This window comes from Calidris pugnax, unplaced genomic scaffold, assembly GCF_001431845.1.
Source record: "Calidris pugnax isolate Ruff unplaced genomic scaffold, ASM143184v1 scaffold24, whole genome shotgun sequence".
Taxonomy (NCBI): Eukaryota; Metazoa; Chordata; class Aves; order Charadriiformes; family Scolopacidae; genus Calidris; species Calidris pugnax.
In genome coordinates, this window is record NW_015090922.1 from 31306283 (window position 1) to 31328553 (window position 22271).

The following is a 22271-nucleotide window of genomic DNA, read 5'->3' on the forward strand; positions in this document are numbered from 1 at the left end:
ATGTAAGGCATAGGGAGCAGTTTTTGACTCAGAGACTAAGTTATCGGGGCCAGATTTAAGGCTATGGAAACTTGAATTTTGGGGAGGGAAGAAATTAATGTCATTTTCTTCTATGGGACATTTAGTTTCAACATTAAACTCAAACATATTTTCATTAGTAATGCTCCCAGTCATCAGACAGCTCCGAAATTTTAAAACCTCCCTTTCAAACTCCTACAGTACATTTCAGACATGTTGTGTCCAACTCATGACAAGCCCTGCACAAAAAAAATATTTTCTGCACAGGCATTCCACATGCTTGCAGGCAAAAAAAAAAAAAAAGGGGTGTTCTGAAATGCCACATGCAAGAAAGCCATTTGGATTGTGGGGGAGAGTCACTCTGTGTGCAAACCACAATCACAGTCATATTTCTTACACCTTCCAACAACCAACCCACAAAGCTAACACTCCTCAGAAATGCTTTTAAGAGATTTCTGCTCACCTGGAATAAAGATAACATTTACACTGCTGTTCCTTGTTGAGAAGCTATTCTTAAACCCAAGATGAGCTCTTGACCAACCTGTTTCCAAAGGAAAGTTGAACAGCTACAAAACATGCCATCTGCAGGCCAAGAAAAGGGCCAGTCAATTAGTATTCCGCCCATTTCTCAAATTCTCATAATACGAAATGCTATTCTTTTAAACAATTATTATTAAAATAGTCTTTAATTAATACAGGGCAATTTTACACAGAAAGAAATCTCCCTTTTCTCTACTCCCAAAAAAGGCTCTCAAATTAAGTTATTATGGTAGTGGAAAGCATCTCCAGATCTTCACCGCAGACAAATGTGTGTGGAGGAAGCATGTTTGACAAAAGCTGTGTAACAAAAAAAATCTCTATTCCATATATCAGACTCTTTTCCAGCCTTCTCTCTCATTGTCCTGACTTGTGTGTCTAACATCTGCTTCAGCCCAATGCTCTTTTAAGAGCAAAAGGTTAACGTGAGCCCAGTTTATGTGTAAGCATCTACATGTGCTACAAGATGTGTATGTCCTGACGAAGGATGGTTGAAGTATGAGGGCTCTTGGACATCTCCTCTCATCCATGGTCTTCTGTACTCCACCAGAGCACTGCATTTACAGGAGCTTGCAGCTGTGTAGCTGCTCACCTACATTCATGATACATTGCACAGGACAGTTTAAAATTCTGAGCAAACAAAGTCTTTCTTATCCCACTGTTGTAGGAGAAGAGTCAGAGATAACTCAGGCAGATTTGATCTAGTTGTTAGTTTATTGAGTTTTAATCAGTAAATTTGGGTATGCAAAATATCTAATAAGCATAGATGGATTGGCGATCAATACTTTACAGCTTACTTTAAGTTTTACTAAACTTAAAGTTAGTATGGGATACAAAGATTATCACTTAAGCTTGCTATATATATCTTAAATGTTACATGCACACAAAAGATGTCACGTACCAACCCATCAATGTCAGGTGTCAGGTAAGGGAATCTGTCAGCCTCGAGGGATAACTCTGAGAGGCGTCCCCCTGCTCAAGGGGAGATGGCTGCCATGGAGAGAGAAATTCATGGGCCCTAGTGGCTGCAGATATTGACAGTGTAAAGTGGTTTGTTTGCAGTCAGATATTCTGCTGTGTTCATGCAGTTACAGCCTCTTATCAGCCCAGCCTCCAGCCCAACTGATCTTTTAGTTCTGGTGCTGACTTCTCTCTGATAGCCTCACACAATAAGATTAACTTCGTTTGGGCCTGCTTGCTGACCATTTACCTGGACCAAAGTCCAGCTAGTTCAAACAGGAGGAGCGCATCTGTCACACCTACAGGCCTCTTCCAAAGTACAGCTCCCCAGAGGTATCCGTGAGGAATTGCGAATGGGACCGTACCTCCCAGCAGGCTCTCCATGAGCGAAAGGCAGAGGAGGAAGGGGAGGACTGCAGCCCATGGGGGTACAGATGGTGTGCATCCACAGATGCCCCATGCATGGGCACAGATCTCCTAGACACACTTGGAAAGGTGCAAGCACCACACACAGCCATGCAGATTTGCTCATGACACCATCCCAATAGACTATATCCTTTCATTATTGGAAGCCTCTTACACGGGACAGTTTCATAGAATCATAGAATGGTTAGAGTTGGAAGGGACCTTAGAGATCATCAAGTTCCAACCCCCCTGCCATGGGCAGGGACACCTTCACTAGAGCAGGTTGCTCAAAGCTCCATCCATCCTGGCCTTAAAAACTTCCAGGGATGGGGTATCCACAACTTCCCTGGGCAACTTGTTCCAGTGCTTCACCATCCTCACAATAAAGAATGTCTTCCTAATATCTAATCTAAATCTCCGCTCTTCCAATTTAATACCGTTGTCCCTTGTCCTTTCACTACACTTTCCGACAGAGTCCCTCTCTGGCTCTCCTGTAGGCTCCCTTTAGATATTGGTAGGCTGCAATGAGGTCTCCCCGGAACCTTCTCCAGGCTGAATAACCCCAGCTCTCTCAGCCTGTCCTTGTAGGGAAGGTGCTCCATCCCTCTGATCATCTTCATGGCATTATGCTGGACCCGTTCCAACAGATCCATGTCGTTCCTGTGTTGAGGACTCCAAAACTGGACATGGTACTCCAGATGTGGGAGCAGGAGGCACCTCCATTGGGAAGAAATTCTTTACTGAAGAAATTCCCAATGGAGATGCCTCCTGCTCCCACATCTGCCCCTGCCTGCTGCCTCTTCTCTCCCTTCCCCTTCCCAGCTCCTCGGGACCTAAGCCCCTGCCATGAGGTCCTTCCCTGTGCCAGGAGCCAGAGATTGCCTTTTGGTCTCTGGCTGGGTCAGCGGCAGGGAGCCAGCGGGGCCGGAGGGGAGCAGCTGTGCTGCCACCAGCTCCCGGAGATGAGTTCTGCTTGTGTGGAAGGTCTCCCACGCAGCTGCATGCTTTACATGCCTCGGGACAGCTGCGCTCCAGGGCCAAAGTTAGCCTGTCATTGCAAACTGTTTTAAGTAGCCATTTAAAAAGCAATCCACCCACCTTGGCCTCCTTTTCCCACTTCTTTGCACCTTCACCATCGCCAGCGGGACTCTTAAAATTGTTCAACAAAGGGTGTCTCCAGATGGAGCAACGTTCGTCTCCACAGGACAGGCAGGGCAAAAGGTCCCTACCGACAGGTCTGAGTTTTGGAGGTGTTGGCATGTGTCCTTATGTTTTTGAGAGTGAGGATAAGACAGGCTGAAAGCAGTCAGACACAAAGGCTTCTTGCCCAGCAGGTACAGACAGACAACCTGCCTGTGGACTCTGAAGAAGGAAAGGTAGTGCATTTTAGAGGCAAATGATCTGGGTCTGCAGCAGCAGCTCTTCATAGTCCCGCGATGGAAGGTCTAATTGAGGTGGTATAATTATCTCCTCACTATATAATATGAAATGTGCACTCCCTCGGTGGATATCATTGATGAAAAGCAAATTGGGGAAAAGGTTGAAATATACGGCAGGATCAATTTTATTTGTAATGGTTTTTAACATTTCATCTATACATTTAACTGGCTGAGGCGGCTGGAGATAAATATTATGGTAGCTACTGTGTCATGGAATGAGGCTTTGCTTTTGATTAAAAAAATAAAGGGAAAACAACCATCACCATTTTATGGTTGTCATAATTTGTTTCATATACATTTTTTCAATACTGAGGTGTACTAAAATATTTAACTGGTAAATAAAAAGGCTTATAAACTTGTAAAGAGATCTTCAGAGCACCTGGACAAAGAATGAAGAATCTGGTTTTATTCTGTGCTAATTGCCTTGCAATACTTACATGAGTCTATATAAAAAGAAATGTACATATATAGCTGCACATGCAATTAACTCTTTATCTATGCATCACTTCCATAGCAAACGTGTACTAAAATATTGATCTTAAACCTTATTATGCATTTCTCTGTTTCTTGTGTTATTGATATTAATGATATTTGCCTCCACATAACGTCTATTTTGCTGGTATTATTACCACACAGTGCAAACTGAAATCACAGACCAAGATACAAATTCAGGTTCAGACACCAGTCCTAATTTCCCCCACTGCAGACAAGTTTAGAGTTCGTGCTTAAAGAACCAGAAAGATAAAAGCTTAATTAATGCATTTTTTCATTTTTAGGTATGAAATATATGCACCAAGCTGGAGGCAAGAGAACATCATCTTTTATGTGCTATCATATGATTTGATCTCTTAAATATCAGACATCAATAATATTATTCATGTAAATAAATAAATAAAACCAGATAAAGTAAAAATCTGACATGTATCATGTCTAGGGGCCTTGAACTTACGAACCTTAGGTAAAGATGAAGACTTTTCCACTGAAGTTTTTACTCAGTGGAGGTTTATTTTTCTGCAATGCAATTTGATGCTGCAGTTGGTTTTGGCATTAATACATTAAAAGTTAAATTTATGTCAGTACCGACAGATCAACTATCAGATGTTGCTATTAACTTTGACATCAAAATCATTAAGAAATTGCCACCATGTAAATTAATTATCAGAATTGTATTGGCATGAATGCTTAATGATATTACTCATGCAAATAATTAAAGAAAATGCACAGTGAAAAACACATTAGAATAATGGCACAAAATGTCATTATTCTGGCTTCTTGACAACTAGACGCTATTAGTTTTCAGCACAGTGAACTTTAAGGTTAACAGAAAGAGACAGGGAAGTCCAGTGCAGGACTCTAGCTGCTCTTATTTGTGCCTTTATTTATTCAGTGTACGAGACTGTAGGAGTGAAAACTAACATTTTTAAACTCATCAAAGTTTTTACATCACTCTGGGAGACATTAAAAAAAAACCAACACCAAAGCAGCAGAATGACTTATAATGCTGTTGTCCAAAGATATATGTTCTTTTGTTGTTGCCAATTTCAGGTCTCAAAGGACCTCAGGCACAGAAAGGTTGCTGCTGTTAAAATGCTAGGATTTTTTTAAGCACAGGAGAGTAATAATTAACCTGAAAGTATTTAGGTTATCTCTTTCTACCCCCTACCCAAAAGGTAATTATTACTGATCAGTGCTCAGGAAGAGAGAGTTGCGATTACGGTGCATGTGTGTGTTCTCTTAATTTAATGTGTAATGGACTGAGTTAGCTTTTTCGTCAACAGCAAAAGACTGTCCACTCTAATAGAATAAACATTACTAACGACTCAGTGGTGCGTGGCTGCTTACTCACCAGCTGGACACATTTCTTTTAAATGTCTCTCTCCATTCCCTCCCAAGTCAATGGAAGAGGTCTCTCTCAGTCGTGGTTTTGTACTTGGTCCAGAAATGATATTATAGAAACAATGCAAAAAGGCAGTCATTTCTGGGCCTCTTGCCTTCTAGCTCCCATCTTTATCAGACTAAGGAAACATGACCACCACCCTGAACCAGAAGTTCACATCCTAAAAATAAAATTCAATGTTTTAAGCAGTTAAAGCCAGGAACGGGAGGAGGGGGGAAGGGAAGCCTTATTTATCCTCCTATAGAAGGTCACTCCTAGTGACACTCGGAAGAAAAGGAATCAGGAAACAGGAGATCTGTGAGCTGTTTTTGGCCCTATCCTTGTTCCTCTACATAATTTCACGCAAGTAATTTAAATAACTTGCCTTAAATTTTCCTCTGTTGCCAAACTGAGAACAATGGTGCCAACACAAAGAGAACAACGCAGAGAGAAGTGGCAAAGGATCCACACTTAAAAAAACAACCAGCCACTCCATAAATTAAAACTCGTCAAGCTACCTAAGCGTTCACAAACATCCTAGATATTTCTCAGAAAATCTGTAAAAGATCCTTTTGAGACCTAACATCCAAATTCTGCAGCTGAATCTGCCAGCACAGACTCCTGCATGTCTGAGGAGTCACTTCTAAATCTCTGTTTGGACCCTCCTTGTCACTGCACTCTCTAGTCTTGACATAATGAATTTCAACTCCAAAATGGGACACAATGGGCAGGCAATGTGTGCATCACCAGTATCCAAAGGTCTGGTTCCTGTCTGCTTCTCCTGGCAGTTCAGAGCTTATTTTCTCTGGTTTGCTTTGGGGGATGGGGGGAGGCACAAAGCAAACCATTTTAGGGCAGTCAAGGTCTCTAGGAGCAATTTGGATCATAATTAATATCAGGGCAATGGCAAATGTAATTGAAAAGAGAAAAAAAAAAAGACTTGAAAGCTCTTTCTGGTTTTCTTTAAACTTTGTAAGTTGCCTTGGGGACAGCTAACTTTTCAGGTTTGCTTTGACTTTTTATGGTGAAATACAGACATTTTACTTGAAACAGTTGGTTTAATGATGCCCTGAGCCTTTTACTTCTGTTTAACAATTCAAGTTTTGCTTCTAATCCATCAACAGATAGGTCAAAGTTGTATCCATAATTTAAAGTTATGTTAATAAGATCTATGACATGTCTTGCAACATTTTATTGATAATATATAATGTATTATAAGTATCATGAGCCTGCAGAGCTGCTGTCACTCAGGGATTTTGTGCTAAGGTATTACATCTGAAAAGCATGCTGCTGCAGTGAAAAAAGGACTCTAAATAAATAGGCTGGCACAATTCTGCCTTCAAAGGGACAGTCTATAAATTCACAAACAAGATTTACTGTGTAATTCAAGCCTGAATCAACAGAGGACTTACACTGTGTAACTAAGAAGGGACACACCACGTGGTGAGGTGTTTATAGTGTGGGCAATATTGCAATGCAGAGGCTGTTTTGCAGGCACATCTTTTCCTTTTCTAATTATGCTGATTGCCACCTCCCATTTACAATCACATATCCGCACTGAGTTTAACTGCACTAATTGCTACATGATAAATTTTTATAAGGAAAATATTGAGCATCTATTTAGTGCGTTATAATATAATTTAGCAGCTGGGAAAAAAAAAGATGGAAACAACAGCATCATGTGACTTCATTACTTCTCCATGCAACATGGCAAAGCAGCCTCTGCACCACGTTTGCAAGACCTCTGAGGTACAGTAGCTATAGCTGGATAAGAATGAACATCTGTAAATGTACTAGCTGACTTATAGTTTGTGTCCACATTTACTTGTGTGAGTTTACGATGTCCTGCAAATGATATTTTTTGCTCCCCTGCTGTTTGTCGATTGTATAAAACTAGATTCCTGGGAAAGGGCAGACAGTACATTACTTAGGGAGCAATAAAACCCTGAAGTGATGGTCCTCATGACATCATCTGAAGATGTAATTCTCTCAAGGAATTGCTTCTTCTCCACCCAAAAATTTAGCAATGCAATCTACTAAGAATCAGCTTGCCTTTTTCCCTATAAAAAAAAAAAAAAAGTTAAAATTATAAACAATGCAGGATACCCGTATCCAGTTAATTCCAGCCATACAGGGGCTAGGACTCCATGCAATTTAGTGCCAACTGGGAAAACACATCCCTGTCTGAAGAGTTAATCCATGCCTACGTTATGGCACCAGCATGTGTTGTTGTTATATGATCAGCAGAAGTCTTGGCTCAAGTCACCCACCCTCAGAGCTGTCCCTGACTTTCAGAGGTCAAGATCATGTTACTTCTCATCTTCTCTTATATGAGCAAAGGAAACGTGTTCTCCCTGGCTACTTTCACCTCTGCCTACAGAACTGTTACTTGAAAAGTAAGGGTGTATTAAGGATGTGATCTGATAACTGAAGATACAGCAAAATCAAATATTACACCCTGCAAGCTAAATTGAAGTTGCAACTCATCAGTCCTGTTTAAAACCAGAACAGAAACACACCACCCTGTGTTTAGGCAGGTGGAAGAAAAGACGCATAGAGTGTCTGTCCTTCAGAAATATTTTCTGCAGTTTTAGCTAGTTTAACTGGAAGATTTCTGACCCAGGTTGCTTTGGAGAGCAATACTGCGCTCGCTGTTCTAAGAGGCAATGTTATAAATTATCATTTGCTGTTAACTGAAAAGGAGGGATTATGGACAAGTGCTTGGAGTGGCGTATTGAGAACTGCAACCCCTCAGCTCTGCTGCCTGCTCAGCTCTGCATCTTAAGTCTTTGGGCAAATAACTTTAACCCCTCCGGACCTCAGACTACAAACCAGTGAAGCAGGCACTCCCACATGAGAGCTGAGTTAAAATAGATATTTTTAAAGAGCTTTGAGATTTGCAGGTACAACCTTATTCTAAATTGGCATGTATCTTCTAGCCAGATTCATGGGCTGTTGAAGTATTAAGGAAAAAAGCAAATGCTGAAGAGCCAGTAAATCTAGTATCTATAGCCTACTCATGCTGGGGACTCCTGCGATTACAGTTTGTTCTTTCGATTAACCTCTCCAGATACACAGAAGGTGTCACGCATCCTCACAGCTGTTCCTGTGCTCGTGCTCTCCCAAAATGACCACTGATCTCAGTGAGAGCCTGGCTGCCTCAGGGTGACCCAGCAGGCCCATGGCAAGGGCCAAAGCCCTTATGCTCTCTCCTCAAGGTCCCATGCCTGCCGCTCCTTGTGAAACAAGGACGGAAGCAGCGTGTGGGGTGTTTGAAGTGGCTGCTGGGACCTGGAGCTCTTTGGGACTCTCACTTTTTTACTGTGAATACTTTTTTCTATCCCAAACTACTCTTTTCTTCTCAGTTTGTATTGCACAGGTGCTACCCTGTGCTGTATTCAAGCAGCTTTTGAAGCAGCGTTTGAAGAAGTGATGAGGTTGCCCGTGTCGCAGAGCAGGTAGAGTAGAGCCCTCCAGCCCCTCACATCTTCCCCTCGTACCACCAGGTAACAGGCTCCCTAAAACGGTGGTTTCGTCCATCTCACAGCTTCTCACACTGAAGCCACAATGCTTGCCTTCTCCTTTGCCTCAGCCCTCCACCATGTAATTTCAGCACAGGAGAGATGGCCCCTGCACAAATCTGGCCATACCTGGCAGCCTGGCCTTGCTGGAGGGATGGGATGGGATAAGATGGGATGGGATGGGATGGGATGGGATGGGATGGGACAGGACGGGATGGGCAGCAAAGGTCTTCTCATCTTAGACAGAAGGATCCTGATTTACACAATCAGAGACAAAAGCATAATCAACCCTGCTCTGATTAATTGCGGTGGAAATGGTAAGGAGCTATCAATGCCGGAGCCAAGAGAACTTAAAACTAAATATAACCTGCAGGAGGGGAAGAGAGGATGAGTCTTCAAAAACACTTTTCTGAAACGAAACAGGAATCTAGAGAGCGTTTTCCTCTCCCCGCTCCCCCAGCCTGTGCAGTGAAAGGGGGGGTTCCTGCCTTCCCTCTCCGGATAAAAGTGCCGCTTGCCTCCCTGGCATGAACAGCTGGGCCCGTCCTGCTGTCACCTCCCTGCTCTTCCTCACCACCTTAAAATTAGTATCGCTGTGATCGGGCGGCAGCGGAGGAAACGCTCACCCACCGCTTGCCACGGCGGCGTCAGAGCTGATCCCTGAAACACCACCTGCCCCCAGGAGCCGGGGAGTTTGCAACACCCGGGGCTGGGGCTCTCGGCGCCAGCAGAAGGCTCTCGCCCACCGGGAGAGATCCTGCCACGGCTGGCACCACGGCACGTCTGCCCAGGCTGGCTCCGGATCTCGGCATGAAGCAGCCGGGGAGGCAGAAGTGACTCTACAGACATAAATAGCAGCGCCGGCCTGAGCTGAGGAAGATGATTCAATGAGATATTTTGGTGGCGTTTTTATGAAGGCAGCAAGACTCTCCAGAGAAGGTATTTTTAGTGGGCTTGGGCCCGCGATAGGGATAAGCAAGCACAGAAACTGCCGGCGCAGGGAACTTGTAGAGTAAAACCACCCCGGGGGTGTATCCAGACAAGGTGGCAAGTGCCAGTCAGAGGAGAGCTTCTTGTAAATTTGGAGCTCCAGCAACTTCCCAGAGCAAATCTCACAAAGCACCCTCAGCAACACAAAATGTCCATTCAGCCCTTCCTGGCTCATCCTGATAAATGCTTTGTTTCTGGTTTAACAGCAAATTGAAATTGATTAAGCCAGCATCGATACTGTCCTACAAGGTACCGAGAAACTAAATTCATTTTGGATAAATCCCAAGAAAGAGCAACGCTCATGCACGCATACACACACTATTTAAAATAGGTTCATCTGGGATGCATAAAACCTGAAAAACATTCATTAGGACTGGAAAAGGAAACACTATTAATCAGCTCTAGGCTTCTTATTACTCAGTGGAAGAAAACTTCAGTCAGATAATTTTTTAAACACACATAAACCCCCAAAATTCTCCTTGGAAGAATTAGCCAGCTAACTTGCCATTAATATGAGGAGGTGGGAAAAAAAGCAAATGAAAGGGGTTGGGGGCTGGATTATTATTATTTTTTCAATTTGCATTCAACAGGAGAAAGAATTATGCATGAGATGCAAATTACTATGCGTTATTTACACATCTGAAGAAAAACAAATCTTGAATGTAAATGCTTAGAGGGCATATTTTTAAATATGAAAGTGGTAAAATTATTATAATGTTTATAACTCCCACACTGTTAAAAAGACATTAAATTGGGGAAAAATGAACCCTTTTATTTAAATTATAGAGTCCTCACCAAATATTAGGGCAGAAATCAAATACAAACATCTGTGTGTTTCCATTCTTGAAAGTCTTTTAGATTAATATGTTCACCTGGTAGTTGGTCCTATCCAGAATATCCCAGTGGGTTAGCAACTGCAGAGGGCAACAGCCAGTTACAGCATTTCTCCTTCCATTGTAAAATACTACATATGTCTTCAGAAAAGAGAGAAACAGAAATACCTTTATCAAAACAAGTCCGCTCCATAAGCAGTCCAGCTTGGGGTGTGATTGACCACTCCTGAGGTGAATAGCACTGAAGCCTGCAGTGAAAGAGAAAACAAAGCTAAAAGACCAGGAAGAAAACAGTAATAATGAAAAAAAACAAGATGAGAACAAGTGATGGCACCTAGAAGATCCAGCATCACTTAGCTGATCCATATCCACTGAACTGTTCATTTTCCTGTTCTCTTTGGAAAATGTAAAGGATCTCTATTATACTAGCACTGCTCAATCTTTCATGTATTCACTTCTGGAGGGGAAAAGCTATTATTTCTGTTTTTACCAAGAGAAAATCAAGGTAATAAGACCTGGGTTATCAAATCCATTTACATACTTGACTCCTGTCAGTTTCTAAAACCTTTGATTATCTCCATTGCAGACTCATTAAAAGGAAAGAGATTTAGGTGTCTTCATGTCCTTGTTAGCAAGTGACTTGCGGTTCTGCCAACCTGAGGGGCTCAAAAGTCGTGAGACTGGACTCCATAAGCTGAAAAATAATCATGGAATTACTGGTTTAGCTTACTTTTTTGACATTGTGAGAGCTGGATGGGGGTTGCTGTTTTCCTTCTGTTGCCCTATGTGAGATGGACCTTAGAATCACGTTGCTTCTCTCACGGCACCTCTCCCCAGTGGGAACACTAGAGCAAGACCTGAGCACAGCAAAACCTCTGTTCTCATGACACAGGGCAGTGAGTGCCCACAGCGATTACTCTCAGGTATTTCTGGCCGTGGCACTGCATTCCACAGCACAAATTCAATGGGACTCCAAGCTGTGTCCAGCAGGAGAAGGAGCCTTGCAAGGACACGTTTCACAACCTGAATCAAAACTTTCACGTAGAACACCAAAATTTTGGCAGAGGGTTTCAAGAGGGAGTGAGAGGCATTTCCCACCCATTCAATCAGGCCAGGGAGTTTCTAATCTGATTGAGTGGTCAAAATGAAAGAAAACCCAACCATTAGTCATGACTGCTCACTTCTTAAATGTCAGTTCATAAACACAAAAAACAAGTGAGAAGGCATTCACTTTTGCAGCCAAACTTGAAGCAGGTTTTTGTGGTTGTGGTTTTTATGGCTATCCACATGGCTAATTCACATCAGGTTTTTGTTGATCTTTTAATATTTATGTCCAGATGCCACTGTAAGCTTCCAGATGTTTTTGCACAGACATCAAAAATGTTTGCATAGCAATTACCAAAAAGAAAGTTTGAGGCATTTTCAAAGAGCTGAGAATGACAAAAGAAATAGTGTGCTGCAAAAGATTTCATTTTCTCCTTTATTTTTCCTTTAAATTTTATTTTATTTTTTTTAAATTTATTTCTTTATAGACCATTTGTTAGCCTAGTAACCAGAAGTGGAACACAGTCCATCTACTTTGAGTTTCCTATTTAGGTGCTGCCTCAGAAAATTTTAGCTTTCTGCTGCCAGATTATTCCTACATTTTCTACGAAGTGTAAATAAGTAGATAACTTTGCAGGTCTCCAGAGGGTGATCTATCCATATAACTTAATCACCCCTTCAGTCTCCATTGACCATACAGGACTCTAGCTATTCCTGAGGTTTAAGCCACAAGCATTCCTCTGCCATAGAGAAGAGACTGAAGGAGTAGGAGCTGTTAATGTACCTGCTGCCCTTGGGATCTCCTGAGGCTCTGCCTTCCTATGTGGTGTCACAGCACAGTCCCTCAGGAAATTTGGCAGACACCCCTGGGGAAGGAGGTGGAGGTGAGCTGTCTGTCCATCTCTGCTGCCACTGCACCATCGCTCTGGCTCAGAGAAACGTGCTTGTTGCACCAGAGTGGCTGCTTCCAAACACGAATATGCAACTAAAACAGAGCCATGGGAGCACATTCAGGTTAATTAGGAAATTATCTAACCCTTGCAAGTGTCTGCAGGGAAAGGACTCCTGGGAAGTCAGTGGGCTGGACTGCAGGCTCTTAGGTGAGATGGAGCCGGTCTGGGTGGGAGTTAGGTAGGCTTAAACCCTTCACAAGTTGTTATCTGTACTCTGGCAATTACAAGATAACTTTATACTTCCTATGTTTCTGTATTCTGTTGAAAAGAAAACCCACCCAAAAGCAAACATAATCCAAATGCCAAGTGTGGAAAAAAGAAACAAAACCTTCCTTAATTTTGATAACTATATCATATGCTCAGAACAACACAGTGAAAAAAGAGCTATGTTGAGCAAGAGTGAGAAGATGACAGAGTGATTTGTTTAGCACCAAAGCTCAAAGTGACAGTCTGGCTGCAAAGCCCAGTTGTTTCTGGGAAAGAAAACAGGCAGACTTGCTCTTTGTGCATTCTGAGTGTTTGCTGCAATACATATTTCACACATATAATCAGTGAGAGTTTTGTCAGTGAGTTCAGTAGGGCCAAGACTTCCCTTTGGCCAGGACGGGGCTAGCCAGGCCAGTGGCAGCAGCACCAGCTTCAGCAGATCAAGCTGCTCTTCTGAACTGGAGCATCCCTGGAGTTGCCCATAGAGCTCTGCAGAGACAGAGGTGGGTGGCAAACATGACTGCATGAGTTATATTTGTATTTATTCAGCTACAAGTGAAATTACACCATAATGTACTTAGGGAAGGATTTTCCACTGAGAAACAAATATTAAAGTGCGAGAGTGTTTGTCAATATTTTCTGTTAATTGGCTAAGGGTTGGAAGTGTATATCTACATCCCAGACAGCAGTGTGAAATAGAGATAGCCAACTGCTTTAAACTGGCTTAGATACAAGAAGAAATACATTTGCAGCAGTGCTATTTCAAACTACCACTCAGTTAAAACTAGCTCAGGCATCTCCCTCAGTTTCCTTGTAACCTGCACTATATTCCGATGCTATGACATGAAGAGAAATTGCAGAGACACAACAGCTGGGACAACATAAAATAAATTTAAAATTATTTTTCATAAAAATATATCAGAACTTGCTAGAGGAATTATTTCACAGCAATATCTTTCTTAGTCTAAACTCTTTGGCACAAAAAATACGTAAAAGGAAAAAAATTAAAAAAGAAATTAATCTGATTAGCATAATGAAATCTGTGCAGCCATTATTCAGGACTGCTGCTGTCAAATGCCTTCTTGAGTCTGTAAAACCAAGCACAAAGACCTCCAAATTCAATCTGCAATCTTTAAAAGGCAAATTAAACTAAACCAACATCTGAAAACTGTGGGTCACGTCTTCAGCTGCTGAGAATCACTATGGTTTTCTTGTCTCCAGAGGAGTGATGCTCACACACATTAGCTCAGAAAAAGTGTACTGAGTTCCAACAGCCATCATATTCACTAGAGTAAAGGCAGCTCCTTAGCCCAGACAACAAGCCCTTCTGAAATTGATGATTCTCAGGCAAGTCATGTGTATTACCTATATGATCTGCTCCCAAATATATGGGTTGCATCTTGCAAAAATAGCTACCTCCCTGGAAGCTGTACTTACTGCAGCCACTGCCAGCACTGACCATGAAACTCCATTTTATGTTTCTCAGGAGCAGAGCCACATACTTGTGCTGTTCACCTTTTGTTGCCTGGCATTTGCTGATGATTAGTCTGGAGTCAAGACCATATTTTTTCCCCATAGTGCCGTATCAGAACAAAGTGCATTTTTCTCTCTGTTTATTACAAATATTATTTTATTTTCCCTTGAAAGATTAGGCTTTGATCATTGGCAGGGTTCCATTAATGAACAAGACGGACTCTGATGTCCTTTGGGAAGGCAATTCTTCTGATTCTTTTTCAATGGTGACATCTGTTTGCATCCTATCTTAAAGGCCTATTTCATCATGCAGTAGTGGCCAAAAGATATGGTTCTGGAAATCTTTATTTCTCCTATGGAAAGCAAGACAAAACTTCACCTAGTCAGATATGACTAATCTGCCTGCTTTGGTTTTGCCCAGTGCTCCCAACTTGTTATGGCAAGTGGTGTTTGACATAGGCTCAAAATGAAGGGCATGTACACATGCAGAGAGCCTACAAAATTTTGGGAATGGTTCATTTAGTAATGTTCGCTACCTTGTTTTATAGTGTTTCTGATAATGATCAGGTTTTAGGGTTTTAGCAATGAAAAATAAGTTGCACTAGGACATTGATAACTGAAGGATTAAAGTGACTGGAGCTCCTTTGAATAAAAGACACCAAGGAGGTATGGGCTCATCTGTAGTTGCGTATCAGGATTACCCCAACTCTTCCTCCGCTTTGACTTTGCCACTTCTGATCGGGCAGGTGATGATAAAAGAGGCCAAGGTGTACATGGTCTAGTATGATAAAGCTTCCTGGAGAGTCACATGAAAGAGAGGAGCCACATCTCTAGGCTGCAGCTGAGAATCAGGTCTGCTTTGATCAAGTTCAACAGGAGGAACATACCCTGGTTGTATCACAGTACTGGAGACTATCTTCTGTGCCGTGACCTTCAGGAGTAATTCAGTTGTGTCTAACATTTGGGGTCGCAGTGCAGGAGAGGATCACTGTGTGGTCCTGTGCAAAGGCCCAAGGTACAACCCAGGGTACGGCAGGTCGAGAAGAAAGGGACTGTGCAGCCCTCTGTTACATCCCTGCATGGTTTATCTCTTATTTTCTTACAGCGCCAAAAAGGCACTTTAAAACTTCCAAACCAGAAAAAAAAAAGACAAAAAGGGACAAAAAATAACTTTAATTGCAAATAGTGGCATAAAACCTGTGGCATTCAGTCAGCCTTTTTCTACCAGGTAGTAACTTAACTGGCTGTTTTTAAAAACTATTGCCTTGCCCTGTTAGACTCAATACCTGTCACATGATTAATGTGCTGGTGTCTTATTAACTGCTGTGTTAGAGGAGCCGCCGTACTCCCCACCCCCTCCTTCTCTCACCCCTTTTGTAAAAACTTCCTTGCAATCCTGCTGCTCTGACTGGAGGGTACTGTACCTTCCAACAAAACATCATAAAGAGCAAAGCATTACCGTTATCCGGTAATCCAGCCCATAAATCAACCCTCGTGTTTTGTTCTGAGGATGATGGGGGACTCCACGAGTGCTCCCTGCGTTCTCATTCACAAGACAGGCTGCGTCTTCAGAAGGGAGGAAGAGAAAAAGAAGGAGGGGGGAAAAAATCAGGAATGGCTAAATCGTTCAAGCGTCTGATTGATCTTATCTGGACCTCCCTCGCTGCGACAATAATTTGAGACTGTTGAAAATTGCCACCTTATCTGATTGGTGGTCGTACCAGCTGCTATTTTATCGGGGCCCAGCTGGATGAGGAAAGCAGGATGTGGCACGACCTTGGTATCTCAGCGCCTGACCTCAATATCTAATCAGTCGGATGTCTCGCTGAGGCTGCCTGGGGATGCTGTGCATGTCCCCTCTGGCACCAAGCCATTGGAAAGCCGTTTGTTTCCCGCTGGTGTCAGCCCACCAGCACACACACACACAGGCGCAGGGCACAGCCTGGCGTGTCACCACCCTGCCGGATAGCGCTGCGGCACCTGAGGTTTAAGGTGCTCTTCTGCAAAGCTCAAGCAGCCTTTCTCCTGAAAAGCTTGGTTTGCAGGACTGCCTCCCAGCCAGCAACATTGCAGCATCCTGCTGGCATGGCTGGCGAGGCAAGGCAAAGGCTTCTAAACTCATTTCACTGGTTTTATGCAGGCTACACAGTATATGTCCATCAGCGTAATGAATGTTGCCTATAGAACGCACACCACAGGCACTGCCTCATAGCCTCTACTAGGAGAAACATGGGTTTTGTTGCTTTAGACTGGAAACTGAAAGATGAGGTTTTTAGCCCAGCTCTAATGGCCATTAGCTGTGTGATTGGGGAAAATTATTCCACTTCTCTCTATTCAAATACAGATGGAGGATTACACTTGCAAGACCCCCATCACAGCAGGGTTGCAGGAGATGTCTGTTAGTCCCAGGGCTTTCACCCAGTGCTGAAGGGGAGAAATTCTCCTTTTGATCCATCAGAGGGGCAGGGTGCCTGCACAGCACCTGTGATCCTCTGCTCAAGGGAAGAGTAAGCACCTTCACCAGTCCCTGCTCTTCCTTTTCTCTTTCACACTGGGGCTGGAGGAATGCCTCCACCTACCTGGGCATGTTCCTGCAGGAAGATACACCTTTTGGGGCAGGTCCCTGGGATACTGCCTTCCCCGCCTCTCCTGTCTGCTTGATCTTCCACAGTGGTGGGTGTTGCTTGAGGAGATCCCTCTCGAAACAGCAGAGTCATGGCTGTAGCTCTGTGCTGCCCCATTCAACAGCTACAGTATGGACAGCATGCTGAGGGAGAAGCCTGGGCTTGAACCACCTGAGGTATCAGCAGTGATGCAAGAAGTGAAACCTGAAGCACAGAGAAATTAACCATGCATGGAAGACCAGAGTGCTTGTGTGTCGTTTCAGAAAAAGATTTAGATTTTCTGTTTCAATATTATGGCTTTTAATTCCTTTATATGTGTACACTTATTATACAGAATTTTTAAAGGCTGATATTAGAATCAAAGATTTTTATTCTGTTAATCCTTTGATATGATCCTAATTTCCTTTTCTGTGTTTTTTTCCCCCTAGAAATTACTATGACTTTGTTTGCTCCTGCTCCATGTAACAAGAGAAATCCTCGCAACTGCAGAATTCCCCATAAAACAGCAACTTACTTCCCAACCAACTCCATCTGTTATCTCTGCTGAATGCAGTGACTGCTAACAGGGGTCTTGGACACGCTTTTCACACACTGCGACCAGGCACAAACCCTGGTGTTTCTGTACACAGGAAGCATGAGAAAAAGGTGGAAGTTTGATGCAGAAAGACGTCTCTCACAAGCTCTCGCTCTGGGGTTGAATTTCCCTGTGCAGTGAGTAGGGGCTGTAGCAGAGAAGCCCACAGGATGGCAATTGTCAGGCAAACTGATGGACCAGTGCATTCTTTGGCCAAGTCTTGGTTTGCTGTTGCCGTTCCAAAGTGCCAAAATATTGAATTGGATGATGTCTGTGACAGCTCCAGTGCTAAAAGCTTGGAGACCAGCATAAGTCTTGAATTTTAGTCCTTACATGAGCTGCAAATTTTACTTTCAATGCTGGTATAATTTACCCCCCTTAAGTAACAATAATAGTACTACTAAGAAGAACATGAAGAATTATTTCCTATATATTTTTGTTCTGTTTGGGCTTTGCTTCCTCTTATTAAACTGTGGCTGAGCAGAGTCATAGGGTTTGCTGTCTCCTAAAGCCAGATCTAAACGTCTTTCAGGGAGAGCAGATACAAAGGGATCATTACTGTATTTATTTATTTTTACAAATAAAGAATATTTAATAGGTTTGGAGTCTGGTTGTTTACAACGGGGAAGGGAGTGTGACAATGCTTGTGGCTTGTAATAGCAAACGTTCTCGAGGAGGGCTGCCATGCTGCCCACCGACTGCGCACGGAGCACACCCCTCCACAGCATTCCCTCACTCATGAGGACATTGCAGCAAATTCCAGTCTAAATAAAGCTGCAGAAGAACAGATAAGCAATTGTACCTCAACACACACAGATGCATCCACCCAAAAATGTCCCCTTATCAGGACCTAGATAATAAACCTGAGAATGCAGCCAAGTGCATCTTAGTTGATTGACAATACATAACAGATTGCCTAATGTATTCTTTGGAAGAAGCAAAACATACAATTAAGTAAAGCTCATTATTAAAAGCAAATCTCCCCCCCACCCAAAAAAAAAAAAAAAAAAAGATGTCAAACTGACTAGACAAATGTGGTATTTCAGGTGGAAAATTGAATGGACTTAATAGGAGTAATATGAACAGTTGGTCCTGGAAGAGCTTATAAACTGTAAATATTGCTTACTGCTGATGCTAACACAATGATGAATGTATCAAAATATTAGTATCAAAAGACTGCTGGAATATATTTGCAATGTTGTGGAAAGCGTGAAGGGAGGTAGCTGTCCTTCCCATGGCTTTATATTAATCGCTGGGTACTGGCTGATAGCAGGGGCCACAAGCACTATAATTAGATTTTGGAAATGTATATAGGGAGGAGGAAATGGAATAATTAAGGTAAGCTATCAGATGCCTGTCCTCATCCTTTTTAAACAAGCCAGAAATATACCTTGTACTCGTTCAGCATACAACCTTCAAGGGGAAAGGTGTCAGACACTGTAATTGGTAGAACTTGAATGCTGCTATACTGGTGTCCCTTTTTTAAGGAAACCTATTTTCCACACCAAAATTGATCCGGCAAGGTTGTTATCTCATAATGCACACCTAGAGCGGTACTGCGAGGCCTGAGGCTGGGGAATAGCAGGGCACTTCACAGCCTCGGCCGGGCAGCCCGCAGTGCTGCGCCTTCTCCGGGGGAACTCGCTGCCGAGCCACAGGCTGCCTGCAAAAATATCTGCCTATGTATATGTATGAGGAGAACTCGCTTTAAAAGGCATGGGCGAGGCAGTGAAAATGTGCTAATAGCGTGGCATCTGGCCGGGCACCTGACAGTATGGCATCTGACAGTGGAACCAGGTGAGCAGTTGCTTCTCCTTCTGGGGGTGCTGGTGGTTGGGAGACCCTCTGCCCTCCCGCTCGCACGGCGCCTCTGAAGGGCATATGGGCTTTTATTTAATTATCCTGCCTTCCTTAAACAACGGAGAAGAGCCAGGGAACCTCCACAAACACACAAAAAAAAGGAATTATTTTTGGTGTGGAAAATTATTTGACATTATTCTTAAATATTTAAAGGACACTGTCTGCTGGTTTGGAAATCCAGTGAATAATTTAATACTGTTTGACAGAATCTCTTTGGGTCAATTATTCAGTAAGTGGATTAATACATTCTGACTAAAACAAAGCACATTGCATTTTGGCGGGCATATCTCATTACATCACATATTCCATGTCACATTGCATTGCAGAGGATGCCAGCATAATCAAATGGGGCAACTTGACTTAGACAATGCAATCAGAATAATTTCCAAATATTTTTCAAAAGCTTCCTGTTCCTGACTGTTTCTCTACCTGGTCTGTCTATATTTATCCGTATAACAAGGAAAATAACACAGCAAGAGATTTGATCAATTTATTTAAAAAAATCTAGTTGGAAAATGCCAGCAACTCTTGACCTCATTATAACCCTAAGCATCTTATCTACACCAAGCACTTTAATTTTAGAATAGCATCTTTAAAGCCTCGGGGGAAGAGAGGGAGCATCTCTTGATGCTTGACAGCAATTCTCTAACACTGACATGGTCCAAAAGAGATATTCTTATCAAACCCTTCTGAGGAAAGCAGCTGTAATATAGGATCTCAAGGGCAATGGGGATACAATACAGGTTAAAAAAAGAAGGATCCTTGGGATTTCAAGAGATATGTAGAAGGCTTCATAGGCAGCAGCTGTCTCACACCAGAAAGCATTTTACAGATAAAACTGGAATGGAGACTTCTGCTTATGTTTCAAATCACCAGCAGACCACACCTCCCTCTTCTGTCCTTCTACTTTCCATTCTTCCCCAACATGTTGTGAAGAAACAAGGGGGATCAGACAGCCATTTTAGTAAAGCTAATTAAAATTTGGAATTTTTCTTTTGTGGGGAATTCTCAGATTCTTCAATTTTCCCTCAAGTAGAATGGGGATAAGAAGTCAATAGTCTCATAGCTTTTCTCTGAAAGAAAGTATTCCAAAAGCAATTCTCTGTTTATGCATTTTTTATAATTGTAGTATGAATATTGCAACACAGCGTAAAACCCAAAACCATGCTGTGGAGGACAAATACTCAATTTCATGAAAGTGATCTGAGTATAACATGATGTTTACTTCATTAAAGTGAGATTTTTTTTATTAAAAAAAAAAAGTTTTCCATTTCCTGTAGTCAGCATTTTCTGATCAAATTCCTTTAGCAGCTCAAAATTATCAAGCTGGATATGCAAAAATGCATCTGAAGGTCTGAGTAAAATTGGCATAAAAAACATTAGAAAAATAGAAGTTACCTGTTCCTCTGCTCTCACAGCAGATATGTGAAGGCCTTTCCCATGCTGTGTATAATGAAATGAAGAGAGTTGCAGCCTTGTACACAAGCCATAAGAGACTCTCACTCTCCACATGTGTTCACAAAATCCTCCACGTAGCACAGCTAGGCTGGCTCCTGGCTTTGTCCAGAGGCTGCTTTAGCAGAGCAGGAAGAACACCTAGGGAATAAAGATGCATTTTCTTCTTAATATTTCCTAATGTGACTCAACCGAATTTTTTTTCTTACTATATATGTATGTGAATGGGAGCAGAGATGAGGCCAGGGGAAAGCCCCAGAGAAGTTTGTAAGGTTAATTGCAAGGAATCCCCAGAGGTTTAGTTCAGCCCAGCACCGAAACGTTCCCATGCTTGTGTGCATCTTTGTAGACTACCTGAACAGTTTCCCCTCCAGAGCCGTACAAGAGCTTGTCTTCTTCAGGTCTCCAGTGTGAGGCCAGCAGTCCTTCCTGCAGCCCCACTGACCAGAACCACTAAAGCCACAAGCCAATTGGTCTCCTTGTACTCTTCAGGACCAGAAAAAGGAGGGTCAAAGGCAACTGAAGAGAAAAAAAAAATAAAACAACCTGCAGAGCCCCAAAAAACTATGGTAGGGAAAGGGGAAGGCTCTTAATCAAATTTTCTTACCCATTTTTTCATGTTTTGTGTTAGGGATCACAGTACAGCCCATGGTGATGCTTCATGCCAGTCATTTGAGACATCCAAAAGTGTTTTTCCCCATTCTATCAGCCGGAAAATGGAGGCAAAGGGAAAGTCATTGACCTAAGAGCTTGGTGGTTAGCAGCATGAACCTCCAGAGATAGCAGTTGTAGTTGTTGGCAAGGTTTGCGGTTGGCGTGGCTGACATGGAGCCCTCAGATTTACACTGATAGATTGCAGTGCCTCAACAAACAAATTCCCATGCCCTCCTCCCTCCCCCCGAAAGAGCTCCTTTGCAGCAAGGCAAGAAGGAGCCAGCATTGATGAAAAGGTGCAGCCTGAGTTTCTCTTTAAACTGTTCAGTAATAAACATTAATATTGAAAACCCCGTAGCCACCTAAGAATGCATAGCATCAAGGCCTCCTATCCTTGACTTTTATGCACATAACTTTACTCTGAGTCAGCCTCATTAAGCCTCACTGAATAATTCGAATTCTCGAGTGTTTGGAGGTTTGAGGATTGAATAAACATAGCAGAAAGCCCACAGATCCTCCGTACGTTTTTTAAAATAGGTGCTTCCACAGAGATATTACAAGAAATATTTTAAAGACAACTGCTCGATAGGCTGAGATGAGAAAACATACCCAGCCCCTCCGGCTTGTGTGGCCCAGCCCCTCGCCCGGGGTAGAGGGGTTACAGTTTGGGGAAACGCAGCCCAACGGGGGAGTGGGAAATATTCTAAATTCTGTGACGTCGCGCCGAAGGGAGATGGAAATTCATTTCACAGAGGGTTAAAATAGCCCCATAGGTACACAACATACAGGCACACGCCTATGTCTATCAGCCAGGGGCAGGAGGCGCGGGGCGACCCCCCCCCCCCCCG

At 42.8% G+C, this 22271-nt stretch overlaps 1 long non-coding RNA gene across 1 annotated transcript in view; it reads right to left on the reverse strand.

The window, feature by feature from the left end:
* The window catches only part of LOC106892992, a 34533-nt gene extending 13066 nt beyond the window's left edge, over positions 1-21467 (reverse strand). The window contains exons 1-5 of the long non-coding RNA XR_001412959.1: positions 21377-21467; positions 21124-21288; positions 20713-20910; positions 16836-17084; positions 10748-10827 (exon numbers count right to left, since the gene is read on the reverse strand). This is a non-coding gene — a long non-coding RNA (uncharacterized LOC106892992). The remainder of the gene's footprint in view (positions 1-10747; positions 10828-16835; positions 17085-20712; positions 20911-21123; positions 21289-21376) is intronic.
* Positions 21468-22271: the final 804 nt, after the last annotated feature.